At 42.3% G+C, this 14581-nt stretch overlaps 1 long non-coding RNA gene across 1 annotated transcript; it reads left to right on the forward strand.

Annotated features, from left to right (window-relative positions):
• Positions 1-330: 330 nt before the first annotated feature.
• Positions 331-3974, forward strand: LOC125722750 (uncharacterized). Its single transcript, XR_007386572.1, has 3 exons — positions 331-381; positions 1088-1150; positions 3928-3974. It is a non-coding gene; the product is annotated as an uncharacterized LOC125722750 (long non-coding RNA).
• The last annotated feature ends 10607 nt before the right edge of the window (positions 3975-14581 follow it).

Here is a 14581-nt window from a genome sequence, read left to right on the forward strand (position 1 = left end):
ATAATCCATCCATCCATCCACTTTCCAAACCGCTTATCCTACGGAAGCAATAAACCCCACAATTACTCATTATAATCATGGGCGTAAATCGCGGAGGGGACGGAGGGAACATGCCCCCCCACCCCCATCCGAGAGTTGTCCCCCCCCCAATAAATTATTTAAAAAAATGCACTCTCTATTATGAAAAATATATATACGTATACCTAAAATAATTGTGTAAGTAGAAAATAAAACAAACCCAAATAATGCATTTAGAAACAGTTGCGTCCCCCCCCATTCCTCACAGTGGTTTGGCCCGCTGCCTGCTTTCTCAGTTCATCTCACCTACTCTACACACACGAGTCAGGTGTGTGGCTGCGGATCTATTAACGTTGAATTCCAGTAAGTAGGGTATTTTATTCACTTTAAATAAAGAGATTATCTTTAATGTAGTTAATGCATACTCATTCATAAATTAGTTTCGGCAAAAAAGCTGATTACCGATGTAATTTCCCATGAATTTGATATATTAGCGACTAAAATATTACTTGTGTAGTTAACGTTCGCTTGTTTACAATAACTTGTTCCATAGTGCACTGCAACTAACGCGCCAAAGCAGTTTCCAATGCATTGTTTTATTTGTGACGACCTGGCATAATATTAACTTAACATTAACGGCCACAGTTAGCATATTGTTTAGCTGTGCATTTACTAAATGAGCACTGTGCTACGTCCAAACTGACCCCACTGTATTTTTTTGTATAATCAGTTTCTATTCTGTTCTTAAGTGTCTTAATTCATTTTAAATACAAATTGAAACTTTTTTTAATTCCTTGTTTTTATTGTTGTGATTATTTTATGTTAGTTTTACTTTCTTTGTGTAAAGCACTTTGAATTACCATTGTGTATGAAATGTGCTACAGCATAAACTCGCCTTGCCTTGCAGTGTCATAGACTAGGTAAAATGACAGAGAAAAGGAAAATGGACATAGGAACATTTTTCAGTGCACCTAAACGCCAAGTAACGAAACGAAAAGTTCACATATTATGGCAATTTGGCTTTAAGAATGGGTACTTATGACTACTAATGTCACAATATCAATCGCAGGCAAAGGAGACAGAAATTATTGAGGGACAGGTAGAGCAGGGTCATTCAGATGTACAGTGTCAGGTAAGTGTGTTGTGCTTTTATTGAAGGGATAAGGACAGAATTTTTTTTTGGATGAACAATTTCTTTAATGTTTTCTGAGTTGTGGCTGTTCAGTAGATGAACATCACAGGCTCACCAATTTACAGTATGATCTGTCAATTTAACAAGTGTAATGTAAACAAGTTGAGTATTATGAGTATGGAAAACATCTTTTCCTGCATTATTTCTGCTTTAGGAGTCAGTCTGTTCTGAGACAGTGAGAGTAGAGGAAGGGGCAGATTCAGAACCAGGGAGGGAGCCGGAGACAGCAGAACAAAGAGATGATATTGCCAGCAGCAGCACAGGGAGCACAGTTTTTAGTTTAGATCTCAGTGCCTGCACAACTACCTCCCCAGTGTATCGAAAAACAAATGTTTTCAAAGAAGTCATTGACATTTCAAGAGAAATCGTATCAAGACTTTCCATGGCTAAATTACAGTCCATCAGTGTAAGGGGTGTTATGTTTTTACTTCAGCAAAGGTGTTTCAAACCAGTCCTCTTTAGGTCATAGACCTGATGCCGCTTTCGTTAGTACAGGCTTTAGAAATTGGAAGAAAGCCACTGAAAAATGTACAGCACACCAGACCTCTCAAGCCCACCAACATTATGTGACTGTCACTTAGGGGTGGGAATCTTTAGGTACTTTGCGATCCGATCCAATTACGATTCTGGGATCCACGATCCGATTCCAAAACGATTCTTCATATACAGTACATTTTTTTTGCAAATATGCTTAATTCAAATTTAAAATTATATGTTTTTTGTTCATAGTTAGAATCTCTGTTTGACAGTATTTCAATTTTAAAAATGACAAAGTGGAATAAAGACTTGTATTGCTTTTATTTTAACAATTATATTCAGGATGAGCAATTACTAAGGACGATTGTAACAACAAATGGGTTGTTTTCAGTTTGTTTAGAACCTTTTAACAAAGGAAGGAATGTCTTTTATTTATTTTTGTTTAGAACCTTTAGAATTATCTTCAGAGCTGCAATGAATTATCTTTCAATCAGACTGCAAAAAATATCAACATACAAATTAAATAACTTAAATATCCAACATCTCACTATAGTTTATCTATTGTCGATAAGAGCAGTTGATAAGAGACTTCTTGCTCAATATCTGAGTAGCTATGATAAAATAGCTTTCTCAGATCATGCTCCAGTCTCCTCGAAAATTTTGTTAGAACATGGTGTCCTTGACGGTTCAACACTCAGTTGCTTTCGTTGTTGATTTTATTTCACAACAAATTGCCAATTTTCTTTCTTTAAATAAATCTCCAGATGTATTTGTTTCCATATCGCTGGAAACCTTGCAGACCGATACTAGTGGGCAGATTATCTGATATGTAAGCAATGATAGAGAGCTGTGGAAGGAGAAGATGGCATATTTAACACAGCGTGAAGCAGATCTTGACAATTGATATGTTTCTCCCCATCTGCTGATGTTTATAAGGAGCATCTAACGATACAAGCAGAATATGAATTTCTAGTGTCTCAACATACTGCTGAACTACTGATGCAAACAAGGTCTCATTATTACGAGCAAATCCTCTAGAAATGAATAATGCATTCAAGCTTTTCTCCTCTCACTTGTTGTCTAGAGTTCAATAGTTTCTTTAGGGATTTAGCCATTCCTTCATAGGAATGTGTGGCTGTGAATGATTTAGATGTCACTATCACTCTCACTGTAACTGAACTGACCACCATGGCGGCTGCTTCGCAAAGTGGTTAATGTCCCAGACCCGATGGCTTTCCTTCAGAGTTCTATAAAAAGTTATGGCCCCAGTTGTCCTCTCTCCTATTGGACATGTTCAACAACCTGAACCTCTTGCCCAAGCTAATATTTCTCATGCTTAAAAAGGGGAAAGATCCTCATTCTTACACCTCCTTTCACCTAAAGGCTTATTGAATACGGACTAAGATCCTGTCCAAAGCACTGGCCCTTCAGGCTTGTTTAACCAGATTGAGGTCCTTGTCAGAATTTTGTTGGTGGTTCCAGTGTCCTCATGTGAAGCTGAGAGGAGCTTCAGTGCATTGCGCAGACTAAAGACGTGGCTAAGGGCTACTATGGGCCACGATGGACTTAACAGTCTGTTAGTCTGAATATGCAGAAAGATGAGCTGGACAACTTTAACATAAACAACATATGCCAGGAGTTTGTGGGGCCCAGTGATACCAGGAAAAACACATTTGGTACTTTTGTTTAGTGTCCATTCATTAATGTAAGTTTGCTTTAAATTGCAGATGTTTTTTTTTTTTTGCATAGAACAGTTACTGTAAATTGGTTATTTAATTGTTGATTTTGATGCAAAACATTACTTATGTGATATCTTTTTCACAATAATAGTCATGTTTAAATTTTATTGTATGTTGATGGCTTGACCGTAAACAACATAACAAAAAATGCAATAAATAGTTTTGAAGAAAAATCTGCTTTGTCATTTAACCTGAGAAAAACTTTGAAAATAAGCATAATGACACAGTCTCCCTGCTACAATAGTAATGACAGAAGTAATGTTTTTCACTGTGAGGACAAATCTTCATAAGTACAATTTGACTGTATTATTTGTGTCCCCTTCAAAAATTGCTTATGAGAAATGTTATATTTATTGTCCCCCCCTACTGTTAAATGAAATTTACTCCCATGATTATAATAATTATAGCAACTGTTTTTTTATGGTTGAAGATCTGTCTGGTCTTTATTCATTTAATTATCACTGTAAATAGTTGGTTAACTATCTATCATTTACTCCTCAGAAAGCAAATTCAGACAGCGGTTGCCTGGATCAACACCCAGTACTGGGATGCCTGGAACCTGTGTGACAAGGTGATCGACTGGGGAGACAGTGTGGAGGAGTGCTCACGAGCGACACCCCCACTGTCCAGGTTGGGGGGGGATAAGGAGGGATTGGGAAGGGCTACTTGGGAAAATGTGGAGGTATCAGAAAGGGGCGTCCAATGGTGAGATGGAGGGGGCGGAGGCTGGTATGAATGTAATGCATATGGTAAATGGAGGTGAGGAGAATGGATGTGAGGTAGGAGTGAATGTGGAGGAGGTTAAGGGAGAAGGAGAGAAAAGTAGAGGGAATGCTTTGGGATCTATTGTGTCACAAGGAGGCAGATCATGGCTGGAAACCATTCAGGAAGAAGGATGTGAGGAAGAAGAAGAAACTGAGGTGGCGTTTCAGGAGGCACAAGACGCTGAGGTTGCCCAGTTGGACAGATGGTGTCCATGTGGCTGGTGTAAGGTGGGGTAGGAGGCTTCTGAACCATGTGTTAGGCCTAGTGCACTTATGGATTGTGCTTGTTTGTTATAATGAAATAAGCTTATAAACTAAACATAATATATTTTATAGGTACGTGTTTATATCAGTATCTACATGTAAAGGGAGCAGACACAGGAAAAAGGTATTGAAGACCCTTGATATGATATTGCTGTTTTTGATTTAGATTCCAAAGTTAACCCTTTATTTAATTTATCCCTTTTCCCCAAGTAGAATGATGCATTTACTTGTAATCTGTATTATTTTGCTTTGGAGTCGGAAGTTCCAAAATCACCAGGTAAGTTAATCGATTGTATGTGTTTTAACTACTAGACAGATGTAAATGATAAGCCTTAAGATTTATTTTAAATTAATTTATTGTTTTTTTGTAAATTAAAAACAGGAACCCTCGTGGACCAAGACTTGAGGGCATTTGTACCATCCAGCTGTACAACTTTAACTGGTTCTGCAGTCTTTTTCTCCCCACAGCCTCTGCTTGTTCCCTTCTTCTCTTTCTGTCTTCCCTCCAGGAGAGCTCCTCATGCATCTCCAGCCTGTAATTCCTGGGAAATGCCACCTGCCACCCATCCTTGGAAGCGTCGCCCAGTCTCAGGATCTCATACGTCACCATTCATCACAGAGTCACAGCGCTTGCAGACATCTGGATAAAAGGAAAAGCCCATTTTTTAAAACTTACACGTTAAATTTTCCTCTAATTACCATTTTATTCTTTTAAATTTCATTATGTTTAATTACATTTAGTATGGATTAAGGCACAGCCAGCCTGGATTAAGGCATCACCAGCCTGTCATCAGACTCTCCGGACAATGCCAGCCCAGAGGGGGCTGACCTGGAGGACATTCCCCCGGAGGACATGGAGTGGGAGCCTCCAGGTCTTGCCCTGAGTCCCACTCCGTGGTGTCAGCCCCGTGGCCAAAGTTTCCCCAGCCGAGGAGGCTATCGCCGCGACAACGGCAGGGGCAACGGAAATCCAGTCGTGGGCTGAGGTCCAGGAGGAAAAAACGAGGTTATGCTACCCAGACCTGCCTCCTGATCCAGGCTTGGTCCAAGATGGTCTTTCAGGTTATCCCATCCAATGGTTCCCAAAAGGAACCACCTCCGGTCTCCTCATGGCGCTGGTACTGGCCTGTGTTTTTGTTTTGCAGGGTCCCTGGTTTGGTCCAGTTCATGTCCTGCCTGCCCCTCGACACCCTCCGACTCTGCCAACCCCTCGCCGTCTACCGATGCTGTTCTTCCCTCGGCTGCCACAGACGAGTGGAGCTTCTACAGACCCAGACAGGACTCCAAAGGCCCCCCTGGCCGTGACCCTTCTGCGGCACCCCGGAGCCCATCAGAGGCCCTGAACTGTTCACTTTACCTCCCATGCTACCTAGTGTCTTGCCCCTCCTAATACCTCAGTCTTTGGTCTGTAGTCTTGCTTCCCCGTGGCTCTCCCTGGTTTCACCTCTTAGCCTGATTTCACTGTTCCAGCCCCCACTCCAGTCACTCTTGCTTCCCGCTTTAGGTTCCCCTCTCCTGGCCATATTATTGTTGCACTGGTTCCGTTGCTTGCCTGTCTTGTCTGGTTGTGTCCTGCCTTGTCTGTCCCTGTGTCGTCTTTGGTCCTTTTGATGCCCAATCCCTCCCTTTTGTCTCCTTCTACTGTGTCCTTTGTTCCCACTTACACACTGACACCCACTGTCTGTCTTTTGGTCCATAGTCAGCATCCCTGTTGGATTACCTGGCCTGTCATGAGTTGTGTCCTGGGGGTTAGTCTCCCCTGTTGTCCTTGGTTTTGCCCTGGTCTGTGTGTCCCCTTAATGATGCCCTTGTACCCGGAGGGCACAGGATTGGGAGGGGGGCGTTTACTGTCATGTCTTGCCCATTTAGTCAACCTTACCCTCCAGTTCTCCTCCCTGATGAGCCACGCTTGGTGTCTATTAGTCTCACCCCATGTTCCTCCCCTTCTGTCAGTCACTATCAGCTTCCTTGTGTTTTCCCATTCCTTAGTCTGGTAAAGTGCCCAGTCCTATCTTCTCCAGTTGTCCTTGTCTGTTTGCGTCTCTGTGCCCAAACCTGGTGGTCAATAAAACTCCCCACGAAGGGGATTCTGCCCTACAGCTTGCATTTGGGTCCTACTTCCCACCGGTGACGTGACAGAGGAATACATGCTTAGTGCCAGGCAGAAATCTTTGATTTTGCATCCATATGGTGACTTGGTGAAGTTGGCTGATAGTTCTCTTGATTCCAAAGACATATGATTCTTGAATTCTGAATATTTATGTTACGCCAAACATGACTCATTTTCGTTTTGGACAGTAAGCACTTTATGTAATTCATCCATTGCTCCTTTTCCTTATGGTATACAACCGTTTTATACATGTGGAGACTTATACGCACAAACAATTTTCACATTCCATTACTTTCACACATTTTACTGTGATTGTACATCTCTTCTGATGTCACATTTATTTATTTGTTTATTTATAACCTGGTAACTGCACACTGCACAAATACAAATAAATCATGAATTACCAAAACCTTAAATACTGTACAGAAGGATAAACTCAATTATTGCTGAAAAAAATCTACACACAGATATAAAAATATAATATTCCCATCAAAATCACACATGCACAGCCAAAAATGTAGGCAGTAACTATATACTGCTTTGCCAAACACGTACAGGTATCAGACACACAGAACATCAACTTGTTCATTATACTCTTTGTTTATTAGAAAATTGGGTACATCATCCAGCAGAAGGAAAAATAGACCGACCATTTAAGACAGAGAATACATTCAGCAAACTGAATGTGACCTTCACTGCCAGACATGCAAAGTGTTAAAAGGTGCAGTGTTATACTGTACATAACATTTTAATTAAAGACATTCAAATTTAATATAGTGTACTTTAGTGAACTTTTGTTACCTTCCTCGCACAAATATGTGAATTCGTCCCATACTGAAAGAAATTACCCTTTATGCCCTCACCGATGTGAATTGGCACAAATTTCCACAGCTTTCTCACCATAGCCAGCCATTTTCTCCATAATCATAATCAATTCCAACTCCTATTATTTCTTTCACTGCAGACAGAATGATGTGGCCTTCCATCCACTTCAGTCTCATTCATTCTGCAATATGGGTGCTTGTGGTTATTAAGCAAGCAAGCCAATGATCCATCTTCTTCTGCATTATCAGCACTTAAAGGAGAAAGTCAGTCTGTGAGAATAGGTGACTGCAGTGACTGTCCTTCCGTGCCATCAATGTGTGCAGGGAGTAAAGACCAGAGTACAGACACACAAAACTTATATTTCTTGCTTTTACCAAAAACAAGTACCTCTGCTTCAATGTAATCGTTTAAAGCCAGACAACTCCAAGCTGAAAAATAAATATGTCCAGCTGTTGCCTGAGAACCGCTGCGATGTTTCTATTTCAAATACAAGCTCGAATCCATCCATCCATCCGGCGTCGGCTGTCAGAGGGCTGAAACGGCAGACGATGTCGGTAATCCAGGTCGGCTGATCGTAGATGGCAGTAAGCGCGCCAGGCATGACTCGGAGCCAAGGAGGTGAAGCAGAGATCGGTACACAGGAAGACAGGAACACAAGGAGGGGAAAAACGCTTGCATGCTGCATAAACCACGAAGATCTCGCGTCTGGCCAGAAATAAGAGACTGAGAAGGGGAAGGTTGACCACAGATGGGAGGGGCGGGGTTCCAAAGCGGAACCACACCTCCTCAGGCACTTCCATCTCCTGCCAACATTCCTCTGTCCTTTATTTCCCTTCACACTGCACTCCTATTATGCTCCACAACCACAAACCTCTGAAATCTCCTACACTCTCTGCACTCGACTGACTCCTTACCAGCTTCTCTCCTGCCGCTGCCTGCACTCCTTCATGTTCTGTCGGCACCCAAACCACCTGCTTTGCTCGCCCCATCATTTCTCCCAGATCCAGCATGGGCTGATTAAAAGCCACTGCTAAGGGGGGGTCCTCCTCTGGTGTGTTGTACCATTCTCCCACTACTCTCGTCCTCCATATCTGAATGGCTACTCCCTCAGGGCCTAATATTATCCAGTCTGCCGTCATGCGCATCCCGTCTTTCTCTCGGCCAGGCAGCGGATCTGTCATCCGGTCCCACTCATCCCTCACTCCAGGATCACTGAAATCTCCCATTGCCACTAACAACTGTATTTATCCTATTTCCAATTTAGCACATTGCTATATTGTTCCTGTATAAATGGTCTCCACTGTTCTAAGATTTCCCAAACCTTTCCAATAACTTCTTCTAATCCGTATAAGCTATACTATCCCTGCTGGACAACAACCTTTGTTGCAGAAGGGTGAACTGTCCACTGAGTACCTCTACTCCCCCTTCGTACATTTTATGTCTATCTGCAGCTGACACACAGCATCTCTGCCTAACAAATTCACTGGGATATGCTCTGATGTTAGTTTAGACATATTTACATTTTTGGCCCCTATCTGAACATCTACTAAAGAAGATTCTGGAACATGCAGGTTGGACAGGTGTGTCCAGGCTGATCACAGCTCCAGCACACCAGCTGAATCAGCCTGTTTCCCAGTCTCCCAGGGGTCTAGGATCATCAAATTTGTGAGTAAATGGGTGCCCTCTGAGGAAACCCCCATCCATTGTATCTACTCACTCTGTTCTAATTAGGGACCGGAGGCCAATTAGTGGCCTTGTTTTTTTGGCAGTGACTGACTCAATTTCTTCGTCAGCTCCCTCTCATGCTCTTCAGCAGAGTCCTCCTCCTCTCTGTACAAGTCAATAGCGTGGATCAGCTGCTCCTCAGGAATAGTAATAAGTCCCACCACTTGCCTTAGCCTGCTTCTCACTGGCTTCGGGAGCGTGTCCTGCAGAGCCCTCCGGTACAGACCGCTGAACACCAAATCCTGTAGGTCCTGCTCTGCCTCACTGCTCCACCGCTTTTCTTGGGCTTGCAGATAGGCAGCTGGGCTCTCCCCCTCCTTTACGGGCTCCACCTTCATTTCAGCCACACTCAATCACGGAGTCCCTGTCACCACTGCCAGCATTCTCTCCATTCCGTCTACCCCCAGGACACAAGCCTGAACCGCTTTTATATCCCCCATCACCAAGAGCCGTCCCATAGTTTCCTCCTCAAATACTTTCATCCATTTTCAAGCTCCGTCTGCCAGGACTGTTCTGCCCATGGCACATACTGTGTCTGTGCTCCTTTCACCACCAGGGGGAGCATCAGAGTGTCCCTATCGGGGGTCTCACAGCCCTCCTGCTTCCCACTGTTCTATGATCTGCATTATCCTCCTCTACTCCTTCCTCACTATCCGTTTCTATCTCCTTCTCCTGAAACTGACTCCATCCTCTACATGGGGAGTTAGGGCTGTCCATCAGATGCATCAGCCCTTCTGCAGCCCTACCACTTGCTCTGTACCCCACCTTTATATCACCCCCTTTTTTCTTAATCCCACATGCCTGGCCTTCTATTATTATATCACTCCTTCGCAGTCCTTCCTTCACGGTCTGCCGCCGCAGGTCGCTCACTTCCCTGTACCCATATAAACAACTTTCTTCATCCTTCTGTTTCTTCCCCTCTGAACTTTATCTTGCCCTCTATTACTGGAAAGTGGCCCTTAAATATCAGAGGTGGCCCTTCTACTAACAGATACAGTCCCTGATACAGAGGAAGTCGTAACTCCTCCTGCTCTGTTTCACCTTTGACTCCTGCCTGATTCTCACTCATCACTCTCTCATCACTTTCTGCTCTTTTCTCCAGGCCTCTCCCTTTGCCATAACCTCAGAACCTCCAGTTGCTCACTCCTTTTCTTGTTACGCCTTGCTGTGTTCTTATTAGCCTTATGATACTTTATCAGAGTCTCCATCTCCTCACACACTGCCACATCCAGAAATATAGCAGAAATATACAGTACAGATATTTTACGGGTTCCACTGAAATAAAGGTAGCTGATTATGAGAAAGATCTCAGTGTGTATGTTGATGCTTCCATGTCCCACTCTCGCCAGTGTGGGGAAGCAATAAAAAAGTTAAATAGAATGTTGGGTTACAACTCTAGGTGTGTGGAGTTTAAGTCAAAGGAAGTGATGCTACGATTATATAATTCCCTGGTAAGACCCCACCTAGAATATTTTGTGCATGTTTGGTCACCATACCTTAAGAAGGACATTGCTGCCTTGGAAAAGTTGCAACGTAGGGCTACGAGAATGATTCCTGGTCTTAGAGGAATGTCTTATGAGGACAGGTTAGTTGAGCTGAATCTGTTTAGCCTCGAGCAAAGGAGACTAAGTTGGGGCATGATCCAGGTATATAAGATTCTAACAGGTCTGGATGGCGGTGACATGACATACTAGAACTCGTGGCCACAAGTGGAATTTAGCGGGAGAACATTTTAAACCGAATTTGAGGAAGCACTTCTTTACACAGCGTGTAGTTAGAGTATGGGATAGTCTTCCTACTAGTGTAGCGCAAGCTAAAACCCTGGGTTTCTTTAAATCAGAGCTAGATAAGATTTTACCAACTCTGAGCTGTTAGGTACGTTTTCCCCAAAAGTGCTTGATGGGCCGGATGGCTTCCTCTCGTTTGTAAATTTCTTATGTTCTTAAGGTTACTTTTCCTATAGAATAAGTCTATACGTTGTCCTTTTCTTAAACAAACTAAATAGCCTCATGCTATTTATCTTATTTACACAAAAGCTTGTCATTTTTGTCTCTACACGGTCGCTCATTTACTATTCTCCTCTGCTCTCTGTATTGCGCATGGCGGACTTCCGCCCCGATGCAGACAGGTGAGCACACTCCCACCAGCGGACAGAGAGCGCACGTCGGAAAATATGTCACGTCAACCATCTGAAAAGCAGACAAAAATATCTGCTGTGTCATATATCTTTAGATGACTCCTCAGATCTCCAGTCCAGTCAAAAGTTTCACTAATTATCTACTTCTTCCCTTGCATGTTTAGTCCTATACTGAACTCCCTGATCGCTACACCTTACTGTTGCTTTAAGTTTAAGATTCGTCCAAATTTTACAGTAACCTACCCACACTTATACTACAGAGAATGTTTTTGCATTAAAGCTCTCAAATATTAAGTTTCGATTCCACAGTTATGGCTTTAGATACCTAGGGATCCTGGTATATCATACTTATACAAGACTAATTATGGTAAATTACTATGTGAAATAAAGAATTATCTCCAAAGATGGGAAATCCTCCCTCTATCCTTATTGGGTAGAGTGGAGAGCATTAGAATGAACATACTGTCACGATCAGGAAATATCTGTAGCGGCGATCGTGCCGGAAACTGGCAAGGCAGGCAAGGTACGGGGAATAAAGGGGATTTATTAAGTGGACGAGGTTTCGGGAAAATTTGACAGGGACTAACAACAATCCACAATGACAGACAAGGGTAACTGGCAAGACCAGGACTTAAAACAGGACAAGACTAAGCAAAGTAATCAGACAAGGCTGGAAACAATCAGGGAAGCACACGCGGGTAATCAGGGGGCACACGAGGAGCCGACGAGCCGGATCATGACACATACTACCTAGGCTTCTCTTTATGTTCCAGTCCCTGCCCATAGGGGTCCCTATATCCACATTCAAAACGCTCAATAAATGGTTATCCAAATTTACCTGGCAAAACAAAAGACCCAGGATTGAACTGAAAAGACTATTAAACCCAAAAGAGAATGAGGGTCTGGACTTACCTAATTTAAAAAATTATTACTTGGCAGCCCAACTTATATCAGTAGTGGTATGGATTACCCAGGACAGGGAGGGTCAGTGGGTGGGAACGGAACAATCTGCCCAAATTTGCCGCTGGACATAGTGTGACGCCCGCTCCGTCGGCTCCTCGTGTGTGCCACGCCCCCTAATTACCCACGTGTGATTCCCTGATTGTGCCCAGTCGTGTCTTGTTTCCTGCTGCCTTGTTCCGTGTATTTAAGTCCCTGTTTTGCATTAACCCCTTGTCTGTCATTGATGTTAGTCAGTGTCTGATGTCTCCTTCCCCAGTTCCCTTAAATAAATCCCCCATTTTCCCTGAGTTCTGGCTACCTCGCTTGTTTCCTGCCCGCTCGCCTGCTCGCCCGCTTTAACCCCGGAGAGCCAGCGTGACACATAGCAATTATTTTTAATCAAGATACATGGAAAGTAAATAAAATCAATAACATTTGGATAGGAAACACTCTGAAAAGTGAGAGAGAGGCTGGGACGCCCTTCATCAAAAATAAAAATTGCACATGATGTTGATTTTCTACCATCTAAATTAGATACAGGGTTTAAGACATGGGGAGAAAAGGGTTTAACCAGTTGGATCAGTTGTGTAATGGAGGAGATCTAATGTCCTTCGAACATCTTAGAAACAAATGTGGCCTCCCAGTGCCCAACTGTTTTAGATACCTACAGTCAACAAATATATTGTTTATATTAACAATTAAAGGATTGGTTAAAAGAACATTATATCATATATTTATAAAATATTACAAAAAGAGTCAACAGTGTTAATAAAGAGAAATGGGAACTAGAGATGAATACTATCATTAACGATGAAGATTGGACTCATTCATGTCAAGAAGGACACAGAATAACAAACAGTCCTACATGGAGGGAATTTGATTGGAAAGTTAAGATGAGATACTTTAAGACTCCCCTTCTCACCTCTACGTTTGGCAACACCTCTAATCAGGGGTTTATTGGAGGGGTTGTGACCTGGTAGGAGACCACACCCACATTTTTTGGGATTGTCCAAAACTGTCAGAGTACTGGCAAAATATACAGGAAGAGATAAAAAAAATGTTTGAACATAAAATTACCACTTGAACCAGCTCGTTTCATACTAGGAATTATGCCACAGAATATAGTGCATGAAAATAAGGTTGTATTACAGAGAGTTCTTCTTGTAATTGCCAGGAGGATGATAACGATCTCCTGGCTAAAACCCCAGCCACCCACGACAGTACAATGGAAAGAAAGAGGAAAGAAAGTGTATAATATGGAATTTATAACTGAAAAATTGTTAACGAGAACAGAGTGTTTTGTGGAAGAAATTTCTCGAAGTCCGATGTTTAAGTGTTTGACAGAACTTTATTATTTGATGAGCTCACAGGGAACAGACACTCAGCAAGCATGCGTCTTGTGTTCTGCTCCCCGAGCAACAAATGCATACATCTTTTATGGCCTAAAATGCGACAGTCATCTGACAAATCAAGGACAAATCGGATTTTTGGACGTTCCAGTTACTTCTGCCTTTCAAGGTCCAGGCAGTTCAAAGAAAGTTTGGCCATTTGGAGATACCAGTTTCTTCTACGTTTTCAAGGTCCACCTATCAGCTTAGAACAAGTCTATCTATTTGGGACTTTTCCTTTTGCTATATTATTCTAGGACTCGTTGTTCTCTTTTTCTACATTTTATGTTATCCAATACCATGCATTCATTTTATAATATCTTCTGCAACAGCTTACTTCTCAGGTCATGCCTTTGCTTTGACCTGGGCCTCTTGCTGATCAAGCAATATATGGCAAACATGTTAGTTCCTCTATAGAAAATAGAAATTTCTTACTTAAGCAGATTTGCATTCTTGTTTGATACATTCAATTAATGACAAGTAAATTACATTGTTTCAACCACTATGTGTAAATCAACAACACATTGTAAACTCAATTGTTAATTACTGATTAGGTAATGCATTTTGCATAATCATCTACATTCCATTATTGATTACTGATTAGCATAATCAAGAATTTTCTATCACAGTTTCTTTATTAAAAGGTTTCCAATCTGTAATTTTCTTTTTTCAACAGAAGTATGGCACTTAGGAAAGGATAGGGTTGAATTGAGACTTCCATGTACAGCACTGTGCAAAAATCTTAGGCAGGCAAAGAAAACGATGTTTAGATTGTCCTCGTGTTGGTGTAAAACTATGATATTATGCCTGTCAAAGTGTCTCAGCTTAGCCATTTCAGAATCTCTGCTAACATCATCCTAGTATTTGTAGCGACCGTCCAGTGCAGCCATGTATTTTTTGACTTGGCCACTAGCACACCTCATACAGCTAGTCAATCTGTCAAAATCATGGAACGGCTGAGGTGCCCCTGAGGAGAAGTTTGGGAACTGAAGCGGTGTTC

The sequence above is a fragment of the Brienomyrus brachyistius genome, unplaced genomic scaffold (genome assembly GCF_023856365.1).
Source record: "Brienomyrus brachyistius isolate T26 unplaced genomic scaffold, BBRACH_0.4 scaffold41, whole genome shotgun sequence".
Taxonomy (NCBI): Eukaryota; Metazoa; Chordata; class Actinopteri; order Osteoglossiformes; family Mormyridae; genus Brienomyrus; species Brienomyrus brachyistius.